The following is a 10,197-nucleotide window of genomic DNA, read 5'->3' as shown; positions in this document are numbered from 1 at the left end:
CCTGATGTTCCCTCCATAGGCCAGGATTACTGTCTAAACATTTGATTATGTACAATGTGCAAGAGAGAAACATACAAGACGGCATTCAGAAAGAGAGTTTTCATGTCACCTGAGACAGTCATGAAGGATGCCACAGGGCAAAACATTAGAGTGTGGAATATCATAAACGTGCAATTACAAACAATTTTTGTGATGACACAAATACCAAGAAATAAGCTGAAAGTGTCTTTTAATTTTATTACAGATATTTGTTTATTTTTATTCTCTGGATACAACCTCACTAAAAAAAAAATCTTATAAAAGCCGTGTATCTACTAAGTACTGGGAGAAAGGCAGATGTGAATGTGCATGATTTCCCTCCCAGAAGGCTCAGTAGAACAAGGTGTGGAGACTCAAGCACACGAAAGTGGAAGGCAGACAGGGCGATCACTTGCAAAGGGCATGGGCACCAGAGTGAGAAGAGAAACTTATTCTAGATCCCGCTCAGGCTCTGTTTATTCATTCAATATTTACTGAGCAAGGCAAACATAATCCCTCAGATCTCACAGACCAAACACTATTGCCATGGGGCTGGGAGCGGTCACTTCTCTTTTCTAGTGGGTGTTTCACTATGACCAAAATAATGTCTTTACTTTTATTGGTGTCTAGAATTCAAGTCTCTTAATGTGTTTTCTCTTTGCAGATGAACCAAAAGAGGAAATTGGAAAAGGTGGCGAAGAACTGAGAATTTAATTCACCTGTCTCCAAATCCTGGATTGGGCAGTTAGGGCTGACATGGAGGACAGACTGAGTTTTCATTTCATTCCGATGATATTGTTGGCAAGTAGAATAAGAGGTGGGTGGAGTACTTAATGAAATGACCAGGCAATAAGTATGAAAATGCTATAAATTGATTGTTTCTACCCCTAAATATTTATATATTTAAATTCCAGTAAGATTGCCCCAAATTCCACCATTTGCTCATTATTTTGCCTTCCTTACACGTTGGAGCAAATGTGTTCTTTTACCCTCTCATTCTTTTCCTTTAAAGACTCTTTTTCATCTCTTATGGGCCTCCTTCTGGTTTCCTGGTCACTACAAACACACACACACACACACACACACACACACACACACACACACAAATAAAAGCTAGAACCTAGGATCCACATATAGAACATATGGAATTTGTCTTTTTTGAACCTAGGTTATCTCACTTAATGTAATATTTTTCAGTTAACAAATTTCATAATTTCATTTTTTACTTATGGCAGAATAGAATTCCATTTGTGTATCTGTACCACAGTTTCTTATCCATTCATCTGTTGATAGGCATCTAAGATTATTACATTTCCTTGTTTTTTAAAAATTGTGTTTGTGGGCTGGAGAGATGGCTCGCAGTTAAGAACACTGACTGTTCTTGCAGAAGACCTGGGTTCGATCCCCAGCACCCACCTGGCAGCTTACAACTGTCTGTAACTCCAGTTCCAGGGGATCTGACAGCCTCTTCTTTCCTCCGCAGGCATTGCATGACATGGGTGCACTTACCTACATGCAAGTATAGCATTCATACATATAAAATAAAGAATTTTTTTTTTAATTGTGTTCTCTCTTTTCTCTTTCTCTCTGTTTTGTTTTCAATGCTGAGGATTGATCCCAGAGGCTTACATATTATAGCAAGAACTCTACCATTGAGCTAACTCCTAGCCTTAGCCATAAACTTTAAAGATGAATCTAGTGTCTTTTTAGTTCCAATCTATGTTCGAATATACTGCTGCATTAGTCCATTAACCAGAAGTAGAACTACTTTACAAAGAAAAAAGCATTTGTTACAGTTCAGTGATAGATGCTCAAATATCCATATCTAATGATGAACTTCTTACTGGTAGAGCCTCATGGCAGCACAGACAGAGAGAGACAGAGACAGAGAGACACGCAGTGAGGGAGTCTTCTTATAATGCCATTGATACTCAGTTATGGGGTGTTTAGTTTGATTTTGTTAACACAATTCTAAACATACCTTGGAAGAGGGAATTTCAACTGAGAAATTTCCTTCGTTGGATCAGCCTGCAGGAACGTCTCTGGGACATTTTCTTAATTGTTAATTCACGTAGGAGACCACAGCCTTCCCTAGGCAGGTGGGCCTTCACTGTATAAGAAAGGAAACTGAACAAGCCAGAAATAAGCCAGTAAGCAGTGTTCCTCCATGGTGTCTGCTTCAGTTCCTGCTTCCAGATTCCTGCCTTGAGTTCCTTCCCTGACTTCCTTCAGTGACAGATTGTGAACTAGGAGTTGTAAGCTGAAAAAACCCCTTTCCTCCCCAAGTTGCTTTTGGTCTTTTTTTTTTTTTTTTTTAATCACAGCAACAGAGAAGCAAACTAGAACATGGGGAGCTCCACGCTCCACCCTGATAATCTGATCTAAACTTAATCACCCCCCAAAGGCTTTATAACTAAACACTACAGTGAGATTAAGTGTTCATTCTCTGGAAATAATCACAATTGGGACTAAACACCAACCTAAGAGCAGAAGGGCAACATAGTCAAGCCTCATCCAAGCTCGATCAGTTTCCTTGAAGAAGAGATTGGTTGGAATTTGCTGGCTGGAAAAGATGGCTGGAGGAACATTCCAGGCATAAAACACACACAGCACAAGCAACAGCCTGGAGGAAGAAATCCATATACTGTTTTCAGGCGGGCATGACTAGCTTGTTTGGAATGGAGGTTTGTTCAGGAAATAGCAAGAGACAAGTAATTTGGGAAGAGAAATGGGTTCAAATTGTGTAAGGCCCCAGGTGTTGGGTTTAGGAATTTGTTTTTGCTTATGTGTATTAAATTGTATAGGTCAGGGTCAGGAAATGTTTTAGAAAGAGTTATCTGGATAGCGTAGGAGTGGTAGACGAGATATTAACATAAGCAACTGGTTTTCCCTCCACTAGCAGCTATCAACTGTTAATAGCGCCTCAGCTAGTAGTGGGACTCCCGCCCATCTCCATGCTGGGATTTTATATGGCTTGAACTTGCTCAGATCTTGTGCATGTTGTCACAACAACTGAGTTCACATGTGCAACTGCCCTGTTGTGTCCAGAAAATACTGTCTCATTGTAGTCATCCACTACCTCTGGCTATTACAATCTTTCTACCCTCTCTTCCAGGACAGTCCCTGAGACTTAATGGAGGGGTGTGATATAGGTATCCCATTTAGGACTGAGCACTCCACAATCTCTTATTCTCTGCATGTCTACCAGATATGAGATGCTGTGTTAATCATCATTTATTGAAAAAAAAAGAGACTTCTGCTGGGTGTGGTGGCACATGCCTTTAATCCCAGCACTCGGGAGGCAGAGGCAGGTGGATCTCTGTGAGTGGAAGGCCATCCTGGTCTACACAGTGAGTTCCAGGACAGCTGGGGCTACAGGGAGACCCTGTCTCAAAAAGACCAAAAAAAAAAGAGAGAGACTTCTTCAATGAGGGTTGAGAGATGTACTAATGTATGATTATTACAATAAGTCATTAGATATGTGTTTGATACTATGTCCATTTAGCAAAATAGTAGTAGGCTGTCCCTTAGGGCTATGACTTGTCTAGTCACAGGTTCTTGGCACCAATAACAGTACCATGTGTGGGTTCCATCTTGTAAAGCAGGCCTGAAATCGAATCAGAAAGTATTTCGTTACTCCCATAATGTCCATGCCACTATTGTAATAGTAGGCATATCTTGCCCAACCAGTTGTTAGTGTAGCTCACAGCATTCACAACTGATAAGACTGACAATTGTTTATCACTTCCAGAGGTGTGCCTGGCACCTTTCAGCACAATGAAAGCTAGCCAGTAGGGATGAAGCCTCCAGGTCAGTACCAGCTTGATTTCTCTATGTTCTTGACTCAAATAGGTGGTGTCTTCAGCAATAAGGTCTATTGTCACATTCTAAAGGGTAACCAAGAGCAACAGCAATACACAGTAATGTTTGGGGATAATTTCTGTCCTTGAATCTCTTTATGTGGTTGATTGTATTTATTGATTTACATATGTTCAACCATCCTTACATCTCTAGGATGAAGCCAACTTGATCATGGTAGAAGATACTTTTGATGTGCTCTTGAACTTGATTTGTAAGTATTTTATTGAGAATATTTATGTCTATGGTCATCAAAGAGATTGGCCTATGATATTTTCTTTCTTTCTTTCTTTCTTTCCTTTTGGTTGGGTCTTTGGCTCCCACATATATTCTTTCTTAGGCTCTCAGTCTACTGTGATATTCATTAGCTAACAGGAACCCCATCAAATGGATTTGAAGATTGAATTAGCTTGTTTCCATCCATCTGATCTTTTCAAAATTGTAGTCAATGTGTTAAAATGATTTCTGCCCTAAAGGATTTCTATAATGCATAGACTGATGTTTATATCTATGCCCCCAAGAAGAATCAAGCAACAAGGAAATTATAGAGCTGTCTTTTTGGTACTTTATAAATAATCTTTCTCTGGATTCAGAAGATAACTCAGTTGTTGGAGTTCTTATCTAGCATTAATGAAGCTCTGGGTTCGATCCCCGGCACCATGTAAACCATGGTATCTCATGCTTGTAATTCCAACACTTGGGAGGTACAGACAGGAAGATCAGAAGGTCAAGGTCATCCTTGGCTATATAGTAAGTTTGAGGCAAAACTTTTTTCTTGTCAGCCACATTCTAAGGAAAAAAGACTAACTATATAACCCAAGACAACAGGAAATCAACCACAAAAGAGCTGAAGTCATCCAGGAGATATTTTTCACAAAACACATATTTTGTCATGATATATAGTCAATGATGTGATGAGACTGTCCTTTAAGAACATTCTGAACATAACAGCAAGCTTTTATAAAATCTTCAGGAATGCGTAGTCAGATGATTCTCAGTAAGAGGCAAAATACATACCTTTAAGGACATATCCTTTTTCAATGTGGCAGCAAACCTTTTCTCTCTGCTTAGCTATGAGATCCTGACTGTAAAGCACCATCACACTACTGTTAAAGATCAAGGGAAAAAGATGTGAATACGGTATGTAAGCACTGAAGTTTCTGTCAAATGGGATATTATTGTTAATTATTTTAATAAAAAGTTTTAGAGGAAAACTAATTGAATAGGAATGCTGTTAATGCTGGGCAAGTAACTGAACAGATTTTTCTTCTTGGTAATGCTGGTAGAGAAATGATTCTTTGAGGCAGAAAATACATTTGGGGGTATCAATATGGTGAAATATGTCTATCCTTAGGTTTTAGTATTAACTTGCTAATGCTACAACCTTGACCAAGACAATCTTTGCAAATGTCTGGTTCCTTACTTGTAAAGGCAGATGAAGTATGCATCATCTTAAACAGTGGTTGTGAGGGTTAAGGTCTATTGTGGGTCAGGAAGTCATCATGTTAATTTTCTTTCTCTTTCCACTGTCCTTCCAGGTTTGTTTTAGAAACAGCCCACAAAAAGCCTCCAGTATTCTAGCACGCCATTCATTTCTTGGTCTTCCAGATACATATAACCGTGTCTCTCTATATCTATCTATCTATCTATCTATCTATCTATCTATCTATCTATCTATCTATCTATCATCTATATTCTTTGAAGGTTGGACTGATTACCTTAATTTTTTCAGAAAACACACAATGCTCAACAGTTTTATAATAGGTACAATAAAGTCATGTTCAATGAATAACTGAATTTCATGATCTATAATAGGGAATACCTTTGAGGCTTCGGGCCAAGGTCCTTTGGTCTTAGGATTTTTAGATACTGCTATGAAATATACATAAAGTGTTTCCCTACTAGAGCCCTTCAAGAGCAAAATATCACATGTATATAATAACCTCTTTTTAAATATTTTTATTTTTATTTTATGTGTAGGAGTGTATTGCCTGCATGTAGGTAGGTACACCTGTGTTCTACAGTGGCCGCAGAGATCAGAAGAGGGCATTGGATACCCTGGAACTGGAGCTTTGTACCTAGAACAGCAAGTACATTGTTGTCTTCAGAGTATCCTGCATTCAGATTCTATTGCCACTTGAAAAACTGTACTCAAACTCAGTGACATCAAATGATTTTATTATGAGCATGGATTCTGTGGGTCAGAAAATTAAAACCCCATAAAAGAGCCAGCATGACTCTTCTTCAGGATACCTGGATCTGAATTGGAAAATACAACAACTGGAGGCTCATGGCTGCTCATTAGAATCATCTAGAAGCATTTTTAGCCACAGAAAGTCATGCTGCTTCTGTGTTCAGACTGGGGCACTGGTTAGTCAGCTGTCCCTGTCACCTGAGCGTCCTTACAGCATGGAGGCATCAGGATGATCATATTCCTTACAAATAATACAGACTCAACCTTCTAACCTTGTATCCCCAAAAAGGTATAAACTGAGTCAGCTCTGTGTCCTAGCTCTGGCCCTATCGTGTTATATATTGTATTGATTATTGACAACCTCATCTGCACTGCAGTCTTGGAGAGAAAGAAAAAAAGCACATGGAGGGCAAGTGTTATGGATCAAATGTGTCCTCCCAAAAGTTCATGTGTTGGGAACTTAATTGGCAATGTAAGTCTTGAAAGGTGAGGTCTTTACAAGGTGATCTGATGACAGAGGGGCAACCCTCAGGATTAGTGCCATCATTGCAGACCCACCTTAGTTCTCTCAGGTGGATTGCGAGCTAGCTCATTATTACAGTATCTTTTACATAGGCTCCATTTTTATGTTCTGTCATGTGATGCAATTTGAAAGCCCTCACTAGATGCAGGCATCCCCACCGCCCCGCCCTGAAATTCGTGCTTTATAGAACTATGAGTTAAACAAATGGTTCTTTTTGTTAAAAAATTAGCATACAAAGTAGCAGGAATCTTAATGGCTCGTTCAGGCATACTTAGTTTCCGTTGCTCCTCCCCCCACTCACTCCTCTGTCCTATCTCACTGCTTGACCTCCCTGTTGGTATCCACCCCCCAAACCTCTTTCTACCTTCATAGCACATGTGTTCTGTTACCTTTCCCAACCCCGCTTAAAACCTCTTTTTTCCTTCTCATGGGCCCCTTTCCAGTTTTACAACCTCTGCCCCACCCATTTCCATGTAAATACTATAGAATATAAAAATTGGGAGCTAGAATCTGCATATGAGAGAGAATATCAGGGTTTGTCTTTCTGAGCCCAGGTTACCTCCCTTTATATAATATTTTCCAGTTTTATGCATTTTCTTGTGAATTTTATAATTTCAATTTTCTTTATGTCAGAGCAAAATTCCAATGTAGAACAGTTCCATTACCCACTCATCAAGTGATGGTGTCCAGGCTGGTTCAATCTCTTTGCCACTGTGAATGGAGCAGTGATAGATGTGGATATACAAGCTGTCTATAGTAGAATATACAGTCCTTTGGGGAGATGGCAAGATGTGGTATCACTGATACTTCTAGTTTTGTTGAGGAAGCACCCATTGATGTCCACGGTGGCTGCACTGGTTGACACCCCTTTCAACAGTAAGAGTTCCTTCCTTTCACCTCCTCACCAGCATTGCTGTCACTCTTTTTCTCAATGATCATCATTATGTTTGGGTTGAGATTGAATCTCAGAGTTTTAATTTGTATTCCCTGATAGTTAAGGATACTGAACATATAAAAAATATTTCTTGTTTTAAGAATTGTCTACTGTGGCTGGAGAGATGGCTCAGCAGGTAAGTGCGCTGGCTGCTCTTGCAGAGGACCTGGGATTGGTTTCCAGCATCTACATCATGACTAATAACTGTCCATAACTCCAGTTCCAGGGTATACAGCACTCTCATCTGACCTCTGTGGGCACTGCACAACACAAGGGCACTTACACACATGCAGGCAAATACTCATACAATTAAAATAATAAATGAAATATATTTAAAAAGAATTATCTATTGAGTTCATTGACCCATTTATTGGTTGGTGGGGTTTTGTGTGTGTGTATTTTATTTTTTAGCTCTTTATATAGTCTAGATATTACCAAACTTTTAAGAAAGATATACTTCTGAAAATGCTCCACAAAATCGAAAAGGAAGGAAAGGGAAGGAATACTAAAAAATTAATTCTACAAAGCCAATATTACTCTGATGCCAAAACTAGATAAAAATACATCAAAAATAAACTGTAGTTTCCCTGATGAATGTAGATGCAAAAATTCTCAGCAAAATACTTGCAAATCAAATTCAAGAACACATTGAGAAACACATACATGACAAGTTGCTTTCACCTCAGGGATGAGAGGCGGATTCAACATATGAAAATCAGTAAACATATTAATACACTTAAAGACAGAAATCATATGATCAACTTGAGTTAGAAAAGGCATTTGAAAAAATTCAACATGACTTCATAATAAATAACTTGAAGAAACTAAGAAAAAAATGAACATAATTTAACATAATGAAGATTATATATGACAAACCTACAGTCAACACTATATTAATAGGGAAAAACTGAGAACATGTCCTCTAAAATCTTGAATGAGACAAAGGTGACCACTCATTCCATGGTTATCCAATATAGTGCTTGAAATGTTAGCTATATCAATAAGATAAGAAAAAGATAAAAAAGAAATAAAAATTTAAAATGGAGTTAAACCATTCTTATTTACAGATAACATGCTTCTGTATGTAATAGACTCAACAGGTTCCACCAGAAAAATTTTAGGTCTGATAAACACTTTCAGCAAAGTTTCAGCGCGCAAAATCAACACATGAAAATCAATAGCTTTGTATATAACAATAATAAACTTATTGAAAAAGAAATTAGGGAAAATATGCCATTCACAATAGTGTCAGAAAAAATTAAAATACTTAGGAACAAACATAACCAAAGTGAAAGACCTCTACAATGAAAACTTTAAGACACTGAAAGAAGAAATAGGAAATACAGGAGTCACGGAAAGGGCATCCATACTCATATTGCTGGAATGAAGAATACTCAGCTCTGTGTAAGCAACAGGTTTTTGTGTTCATCTCCTGCTTATTGGAATACATCTGTTAACTTAATGAAATAATGGGCAGAGCCACATACACGTGTAAGCTGTTCTCTCTCTCTCTCTTTTTTCCCCCAAGGGGCTAATATTTTGATTTCCAAAGATGGTTGCAAAAGATGGATCAAGAATTTAACCCAGATTGGTTTAATTCCAAAGAATAAGCTCTTTCTACAGATACCTTGCCTCTGGAAACCACCTCTGGGAGACTGGAACAGAGATCAAAGTTTTTCCGCCTATTTAGATTGTCCCACTGGTATACAAGGTTGCCTCTAGATCCAAGTCTCCTTTTGCAACCTGGAGGCTATTTGCAGGCTCCACCCCTGGCTTAGTGCTCCGTTTGTGTTGGTTAGACTTTTCATTACTGTGGCAAACACCTGAGAGAAACAATTTAAAACAGGAAAGATTTATTTTGGTTTGTGGTTTCAGAGGTTTTAGCCCTTGATTCACCTGCTCTATTGCTGATAGTGAGGCAGGACATCACTGCGTATGGTCAGGAAGCTGCTTAGCTCTTCCCAGCCAGAGAGCAGAGAAAAGGAGCCAGGGCCCACCCAAAGCTCTAGTTCTACCAGTCAGGCCCCCCTCCTACCTTCTCAATAATGTCATTATGAATCCATCAAAGGGTTAATCCATTGATTTAGTCAGGAACAAATCACATCTCATCAGCAAGTAGTAATGTCTCCAGAGATTGAGCCTGTGGGGAACATTTCATATTCAAATCAGGTCTTCAAAGAAATGGTCATGGGGGTGGTCACAGGGTAAAGTGCTTGTCATGTAAGCCTGATGACCTGAATTTGGATCCCCAGAAGCTATGTAAATAAAAGCCAGATGCAATAGCCCTGGGTCTATAACCCTTGAGCACCTACAGAAAGGTGGGAGGCAGAGAGGGGAGAATCACCAGGTACTGGAGGACAGCTAGTCAGAAAAACACAGTGGAAAAACAACAAAAGGACCCTGTCTCAAAGTGGAAGGCAAAGACTGACATACCAGGCAGTCCTCTGACATTCACACTTGCACCACAGTACACATTTGTTTGCATTCACACAATGAATACTCACACACACATAATATACACAACACACACAAAGAGAAATGGGCAATAGATTAACTGAAACTTGAAAATGAGTAAAATGTCAATAAAACAAGGTTCTTTAGACAGAATGGTGTGGACAAAAGCAAGAACGTGCAGGACATGTCGTTCAGGGTTTGGTGACAGTGCAGTGC

General features: G+C 39.0%; 1 long non-coding RNA gene across 2 annotated transcripts; it reads left to right on the top strand.

Annotated features, from left to right (window-relative positions):
• The first annotated feature begins 534 nt into the window (after positions 1-534).
• Positions 535-6,387, top strand: LOC115071470. Of its 2 annotated transcripts, XR_003850559.1 has the most exons (4): positions 535-596; positions 683-835; positions 4,033-5,016; positions 5,857-6,387. It is a non-coding gene; the product is annotated as an uncharacterized LOC115071470 (long non-coding RNA). The 2 variants fall into 2 exon arrangements; XR_003850558.1 differs by having other exon boundaries at positions 4,033-6,387.
• Positions 6,388-10,197: the final 3,810 nt, after the last annotated feature.

This window comes from Nannospalax galili, unplaced genomic scaffold (assembly GCF_000622305.1).
Source record: "Nannospalax galili isolate Female #2095 unplaced genomic scaffold, S.galili_v1.0 scaffold559, whole genome shotgun sequence".
Lineage (NCBI taxonomy): Eukaryota > Metazoa > Chordata > Mammalia > Rodentia > Spalacidae > Nannospalax > Nannospalax galili.
Note: the sequence above shows the minus strand (reverse complement) of the source record. Positions and strands in the feature narration are given on the sequence as shown.